Source organism: Penaeus vannamei, chromosome 40 (assembly GCF_042767895.1).
Source record: "Penaeus vannamei isolate JL-2024 chromosome 40, ASM4276789v1, whole genome shotgun sequence".
In the NCBI taxonomy this organism is placed as follows: Eukaryota; Metazoa; Arthropoda; class Malacostraca; order Decapoda; family Penaeidae; genus Penaeus; species Penaeus vannamei.
This window is the reverse complement of record NC_091588.1, coordinates 15,541,892-15,551,139: the sequence shown is the minus strand read 5'-3', so window position 1 is coordinate 15,551,139 and position 9,248 is coordinate 15,541,892.

Here is a 9,248-nt window from a genome sequence, read left to right as displayed (position 1 = left end):
GAATATGAGATGTAGGTTCACAAATAACATTGTTTTATTTCTACACACGTATAATTCTCAATGACTAATACATTAATTACGAATTTTAATGTGTACAAATATGTACTGATTTCGTAAATTATTTCATTCGTGCTCATGATGAATATTATTGTTTGTATATATGGATATATAGGTTGTAATGTATTTTATCATCAATAAGAACATTCATAATGATAGGCCTACTTAGTGTTAAAGATCCCTGTGTAGTTTTCTATCATTCGTGTCTAATTCCCTTGCAGTTGCTGTAATATATATATATATTTTTTTTGTTTGTTTGTTTGTTTGTTTTATTGTGCTGTGTTTTGTTTCAAGGACGAAATGTACGTAGACTAGATGATAGCATATCCGTTGATAAGGCATTGATAATTTCACAGTTAAAAAAATGAATAGTCCTCATGTGTCTACGTCTATAAAAAAAAAATGTATGTCTTATTCTCTTTTCTTTATCTGTTTCAGTATCTTTCTTTGTCTAACGCCTCTCTCTCTCCGGGGACCCGGTCCTCGCTCTCTCTACTCCTTCTTTTACCCATCTCTCTCTCTCTCTACCTGTGTGTATGTGCCTCTCCCTCTTTGCTTACGATAAATATGTTACATTGTTGAAGAAGAAACTTTTATGGACTATGTTTTATTGTTTCCGGTGGGAACAGAAATTGTGTTCACTTTTATTTCCGATGTCATTGTTTCCTTTTCAGCAAAATTAATTATGTGTTTGGGAATGTTTCTCTGTTTCTCTGCATCTCTTTTTTTCCCTTTCCCCCTTCCCCCCCCCCCCCCACCCTTCCCCCCTCCTCTCTCTCTCTCTCTTTCTCTCTCTCTCTCTCTCTCTCTCTCTCTCTCTCTCTCTCTCTCTCTCTCTCTTCATCTTTTGCTGATGTTATTGCCATAGTTAGAATCTATTCGTGAGCTTTAATTCTTACTGTGTTACATTTGTAGGTAGTCAACCTTTATTTAAGAAGATTGTTTTTTTATCTAAAAAAAACCATTTTACGATGCACATCTTCCATTGTGTTATGTCACCATGCAAGTTTTAAAATCCTTTTAAACTCAAGGTCAAAAATAGTCAACGTCAACGGAGAGAGAAAATTTTATTATATAAAAAAATTATTAATAATTTTTATTTTATTTTTTGCAAAATTATCAAAATTATCATTATAATCATCATTTTATTTTATAAAACATTATATCATTATTATATCATATATATAATTTTTATTATACCTTTATCTTTATTGTAAAATTTTTATGATTATTATATTTAATTTTAAATATTTTTCATTATAATCATTAATTAATTATTATTGTTTTATATTATACAAAAAAAAAATTTTTTGAAAAAAAAATAAAATTAAAAAAATAAAAATTTAAAATTATTATAACTGCAATAGTGATGATAATAATGATGATAATGACTATAATGATAATCATAAAAATAATGATATAATGATAATAATGACGATAATGATAATTACCCAGTCCATTTATAATGAAGGCCTTTTCAGAGAAACGTCGAAAAAAACCCTTTTCGCTTTTTTATGGGAATTATGACGATTTTACCATTAATTCAGGTAATTATGAGGATTTCCATGATAATTCCTTTATTATTGACAATAATGATGATAATTATGATGATAATGACAATAATAATGATAATAATAATAAAATGATAATTATAATGATAATTTTGATAATTACTGCAATAATAGCAACAATTAACTCTATTTCAATAATTTTCATACCAATAATGGCAATAGAAATAATAATATCATTTTGTTTGCCATTATACTTATCATTATTGTCATTATTATTTCTAAAATTATCATTATTATTGTTATCATTATAAAAATAGTTATGATGATGAAAGGAGCAATAATAATTAGCATAATAATGCTTATAACTGCAATAATGATGATAACATTTATATTTATGATGATAATGATGATAATAATGATACAATGATAATTATAAGGATAATTTTGATATTTACTGCAATAATAGCAATAATTAAATCTATTCCAATTATTTTCATACTAATAATGCCAATAGAAATAATAATATCCTTATCTTTGTTATTATAATTATTATTATTGTCATTATTATCTCTGAAATTATCTTTATTGTTATTATTAATATAAAAATAGTTATAATGATAAAATGGCAATAATAATTAACATAATAATTATTATAACTGCAATAATGATAATAATGAGGATAATGACTATAACGATAACCATAAAAATAATGACAATAATGATAATAATGATGATAAAAATAATTACCCAGTCCATTTATAATGAAATAAAAGCTAAATGTAATAAAATCCCAAAAGTCGAAAAAACGGCAAAATCTAGGGTATTTCAGCCTTTTGAAAGAAACGTCGAAAAAAACCTTTTTCGCTTTTTAATGGTAATTATGATGGTTTTAACATTAATTCAGGTAATTATGAGGATTCCCATGATAATTCCTTTATTATTGACAATAATGATGATGATAATGCTATAATGATAAAAATAGCAATAATAATTAGCATAATAATTATTATAACTGCAATAATGATAATCATGATGATAATGACTATAATGATAATAATCATGAAAATAATGACAGTAATGATAATAATGATGATAATAATTATTAGCCTGTCCATTTATATTGAAATAAAAGCCAGAAATAATAAAATCCCAGAAGTCGAAAAAACGGCAAGATCTAGCGTATTACAGCCTTTTGAGAGAAACGTCGAAAAAAACCCTTTTCGCTTTTTAATGGTAATTATGAGGAACTTGGAAAATATGTAGAACTAATTATTAGCCATAGAACGATTATTGCTGTCGTTGTTTATAAATGTTTATTTCTTTGTTTATTCACCTATTTTCTTCTGTTAGTCTATTCCTTCCCGTAAATTTGTATAATGATGATACTGGAAGCAGGCTCAATCGGATCAGATTATTTTTCCCCCATGTGTTTTAATAATGGCAATGACTGTTATGGCAATAAACAAAGGACAATATTACTATAACGAATGATTAAATATACGGTAATGATTATGATAATGGTACCGATAAGGAAATCACAGCTTTGATAATAATAATGATTCTGATAAGACAAAAGTAACAACGATGATAATATAATGATAAGGAATTATGTATGGTTTTAGACTATATATATGTTATTACTTTAGCAACAAAAGTAATCAAATCAACAATGATGTAGAATATGCATACATCATTTGATAACAATAATAATTAATCTCTCTCTCTTTTAAATTTTAATGTTATTACTTTAGCAACAAAAGTAATCAAATCAACAATGATGTAGAATATGCATACATCATTTGATAACAATAATAATTGATCTCTCTCTTTTTTGGTTTTAGATTATATATCTGTTGGTACTTTAACAATAAAAGTGTTCAAAACAACAATGATATAGAATATTATACATCATTGATAACAATAACATTGAATCCCTCCCTCTCTCTCTCTCTCTCTTTCCTTCTCTCTCCGTTGACGTTGACTATTTTTCACCTTGAGTTTAAAAGGATTTTAAAACTTGCATGGTGACATAACACAATGGAAGATGCGCATCGTAAAAAGGTATTAAGATAAGAAACAATCTTCTTAAATAAAGGTTGACTACCTACAAATGTAACACAGTAAGAATTAAAGCTCACGAATAGATTCTAACTATGGCAATAACATCAGCAAAAGATGAAGAGAGAGAGAGAGAGAGAGAGAGAGAGAGAGAGAGAGAGAGAGAGAGAGAGAGAGAGAGAGAGAGAGAGAGAGAGAGGAGGGGGGAAGGTGGAGAAGTGGAAAGAAAATGAGATGCAGAGAAACAGAGAAACATTCCCAAACACATAATTAATTTTGCTGAAAAGGAAACAATGACATCGGAAATAAAAGTGAACACAATTTCTGTTCCCACCGGAAACAATAAAACATAGTCCATAAAAGTTTCTTCTTCAACAATGTAACATATTTATCGTAAGCAAAGAGGGAGAGGCACATATACACAGGTAGAGAGAGAGAGAGATGGGTAAAAGGAGTAGAGAGAGCGAGGACCGGGCCCCCGGAGAGAGAGAGGCGTTAGACAAAGAAAGATACTGAAACAGATAAAGAAAAGAAAATAAGACATACATATTTTTTATAGACGTAGACACATGAGGACTATTCATTTTTTTAAACTGTGATATTATCAATGCCTTATCTACGGAAATGCTATCATCTAGTCTACGTACATTTCGTCCTTAAAACAAAACACAGCACAATAAAAAAAGAAAAAAAAAATACAGCAACTGCAAGGGAATTAGACACGAATGATAGAAAACTACACAGGGATCTTTAACACTAAGTAGGCCTATCATTACTAATGTTCTTATTGATGATAAAATACATTACAACCTATATATCCATATATACAAACAATTATATTCATCATGAACACGAGTAAAATAATTTACGAAATTAAAAGTACATATTTGTACACATTAAAATTCGTAATTAATGTATTAGTCATTGAGAATTATACGTGTGTAGAAATAAAACAATGTTATTTGTGAGCCTACATCTCATATTCATAAATCACTAGTTTATTCAAAAGATAACAATAATTTACATAACAATAACAATGCTTACATATCAATTATGATGATATTTGTTATTTTCATTACCAATAACAAAGACAACAATTATAACAATGATAGTAATAATATCGACAACGATAATAATGATGGTAATAGTTAAAATATATGAAATAATGATAATAACAATGGTAATGATAACTGCAATAATGACATTCTAAATGTGATAATAAAAGTAGCAACAATGAACAAACGCCATCAATGTATAACAATGTATAACATAATAAACAATGTATAACATATATAGTATAACAGTGATAATGATTTTGTTACCGATGAGAAAAAGATAATGTTGACAATAACTTTGATAGTAATGATAAGAAAGAGGATTGATCATGATAACAATTATGAAAAATAATAAAAGAAAATGTAGCAGAGATTTTAGAATATGTAATTGTGTTGTGTAATCTTTCTCTTTCTATCTCTCTGCTGTTATAGTTATAGTGAAAACAATAGCAGTTATAATATAAAAAAAATACCAATGATTTCAAGAGATGCTAACAAAATCATCGTCTTAATAAGGTTACCAGCATACAATAACAATAAGTAACTCAATAAAACGATTTTTATATTGTTTCCGCCGGGAGTCGAACCCGGCATTCCTGCTTTAGAGGCGGCTGCGTTAACCGCTACACCACGGGGACTTGGAAATGTAAATGCGTAGAAATATTTAACATGAGAAGGATTTTTTGGAGGTGAGGGGTTGTTTATATATATTTTATAAGTTTGTTTGCTTCTTTGTTTATTCATTTATTTTCCTCTGTTACTCTATTCCTTCCCGTACGTTTGTATAAGGATGATATTGGAAGCAGGCTTTCTCGGATTAGGTTACTTTCCCCCGCATGTTATTATAATGACAATATATGTCAATAAATAAATGCCAATATTATTACAACTTATGATTAAAATATAGTAATGATAATGATATTAATACCGATAAGGAAATCACAAATTTGATAATAATGATTCTGATAAGGCAAAAGTAACAACGATTATAATATAATGATAAGGAATTATATAATAGTTTTAGACTATATATCTGTTGTTACTTAAGTAATAAAAGTAATCAAATCAACAATGATATAGAATATACATACATCATTTGATAAAAACAATATTTATTCTCTCTCATGCTTTTATCCGTTGACGTTGGCTGTTTTTGACATTGAGTTTAAAATGATTTTAATTCTTGCATGGTGACATAAGAGAATGGAAGATAAACATCGTGAAATCGTTATTGAATAAGTAACAAACATATCAAATGAAGGTTAAGATTCTCTACAGATGTAACAGCAGGAAATAAAGCCCACCAATAGATTTTCACTGTGGTTATAACGCCAGTAAGAGAAAGAAAGAAAGAGATGCAGAGAAAGAGGGGGTTGAATAGAGCCGCTCCCAAGCTGATAAGGACACAATATTGGAAACAAAAGTGAACACAGTATCTATTCCAAACTGAAACAATAAAATATAATCCATATAAGTTTCTTCTTCAATACTATATCATATTTATCATAAGCAAAGAGGGAGAGGCACATGCATACAGGTAGTGAGAGAGAGAGCTGGAGAAAAAGAGAGGAGTAGAGAGAAAGAAAGACAGAGAGAGGTGAAGTTTGAAAGAGGTAGACACAAATATTATTTATTTTTATTCTAAAAAAAACAATGATATTGGTAATCAAAATGCTTTTCAACAATGGAAATGCTATAACCTAGTCTACGTACATTTCGTCCTTAAAGCAAAATCAACTACACGGGGATCTTTAACACAAAGTAGGCCTATCATTATTAATGTTCTTATTGCCAATAAGATACATTACAACCAATATATTCATGAAGTCCATATATACAAGCCTAGACTTGGATTTCCTAAATCCCAAATGACCACATGTAGGCCTACTCAAGAGACCGGGGGTGAGGTGGGCAGATTTACGGTGTTTTTTTTTGTTCAAACAAACGACCGGTTTTTAGGGACGAACAGAGTCCAGGGCGGTGCTTCCTAAGCCAGGGTGGGCCGCAAAATTCCCTGTTGGATATTTACATTTGTATGGAGGTTGTGGGTACTTGAAATACGAATGTGGGAATGCGCACTGGACATTCTGAGTATGATCTGACGTTAATTAGACTAAATTGTGGACACTGCAGCAGAAATGGGTAATTTCCATAACAACATAGGGCAACCGACCAATCTTCTGTTCATTCAGAAGCAACAGGCATCCTTTAACATCTCGGTGGCGCCAGACGTTCGGATGCCGATCGGATTATCATCCTCTGACGTGGTTACTGTAATCCAGGTCACCGCTGCATCATCAGCTGTTTCAATGGAACAGTTGGTGTAAAATTCTTCAAAAACCAACGTTTGGTGTTTCCACTCTGGATCGAACCGAGGACCTTGCACGTGTGAAGCGCACGTGATAACCACTACATTTAAATTATGGGATGTTTCATTGTTTGATATTCTGATATAAATCGTAGTCGACAGAGAGACAAAGAGAATAATGAAAATAATGAAAACAAAAACAAAGAGTGTGAGTAAAAGAGGATAAAGATAGAAAGTGTATCCATAGTTTCAAAGATTTATTGTGTAGATATAAACACACACACACGCACACACATATATAATATATATATGTATGTATATATATACATACATATATATATATATATATATATATATATATATATATATATATATATATATATATATATGTGTGTGTGTGTGTGTGTGTGTGTGTGTGTGTGTGTGTGTAAATATCAATATATGTGCTCCTATATGTGTGTGTGTTTGTATATATGTGTGTTCGCGTATATATGCATATATACATGTGTATATATACATGTATATATTCATATATATATATATATATATATATATATATATATATATATATATATATATGTGTGTGTGTGTGTGTGTGTGTGTGTGTGTGTGTGTGTGTGTGTGTGTGTGTGTGTGTGTGTGTCTGTGTGTGTGTGTGTGTATGTGGGTATGTGCGTGTGTAGGTGTGTGTGAGTGTGTGTGTGTGCCTGCGTTTGTGTGTATGTATGTGTGTTTACCTATGATTTAAAAAATGAATACACTGCTCTTTCTATGTAAAATTTATCATATATTATACATATATATATAATATATACTCGGGTGGATACATACATACCATATATCTGTGTGCAAGCACAACCAAGCATACCTACTTAATGTGTATTTTACCCGAGTGTTCAATTATATATGCATATTCTTTTCGATTTACTCTCTTGGCTTCTAGTGCCTTACTTCTTCAATAACACTTGGTTTTGAGAACTATATACTGTATTTTATATATTGAATATCAAAAGATCTTGTGGTTTTCATGACAATAATGATAAAATCACAATTATAATGATAATTTTGATAATTACAGCAATAATAACAATAATTAAATCTATTCCAATAATTTTCATACTAATAATAATAACATCATTATCATTGTCATTATAATTATTATTATTGTCATTATTATTTCTAAAATTATCATTATTGCTATTATCATTATATAAATAGTTATAATGATAAAAATAGAAATGATAATTAGCATAATAATAATTATAACTGCAATAATGACGATTATAATAATGATAATCATGACGATAGTGACTAAAATGATAATAATCATGAAAATAATGACAGTAATGATAATAATGATGATGATAATCATTAGTCAGTCCATTTATAATGAAATAAAGGCCAGAAGAAATAAAATCCAAAAAGTCGAAAAAAAGGCAAAATCTAGCGTATCACAGTCTTTTGAGAGAAACGTCGAAAAAAAACTTTTCCCTTTTTATTGGTAATTATGAGGATTTTAACATTAATTCAGATAATTATGATGATTTCCATGATAATTGCTTTATTATTGACAATAATGATAATTATGATGATAATGACAATACTAATGATAAAATCATAATTATAATGATAATTTTGATAATTACTGCAATAATAGCAATAATTAACTCTATTCCAATAATTTCCATACTAATAATGGCAATAGAAATAATAATATCATTATCATTGTCATTATAATTATTATTATTGTCATTATTATTTCTAAAATTATCATTATTGCTATTATCATTATATAAATAGTTATAATGATAGAATTAACAATAGTAATTAGCATAATAATTATAACTGCAATAATGATGATAATAATAATAATAATTATGATGATAATGACTAAAATGATAATAGTCTATATGACTGCAGTCATCTCATGCCTATTCATCGACAACCATCCATTAACTGAGTATTGGACAACTGTTTCGCTTGAGATGATTATAGTGATAACAATGATAATAAGAGCAGTAATGATAATGGTGACAGGGAATAATGCTAATACTAGTAAAGGAAATTGCATTTACGGTAATAATGTTAACCAGGCCAAGCCTACCTCCAGTCATATTCCCTCCACCTAATGCATTTTTTTACTTTGAATGTTCCCCATCTGTTTATCTTCGTGCCGCTTTCCATTTTCCTCTCTCCCCCTCACACTCTTTCATTTTTTCCCTCTATCTCTCCATTTTACTTATTATATTGTAAGTGCGC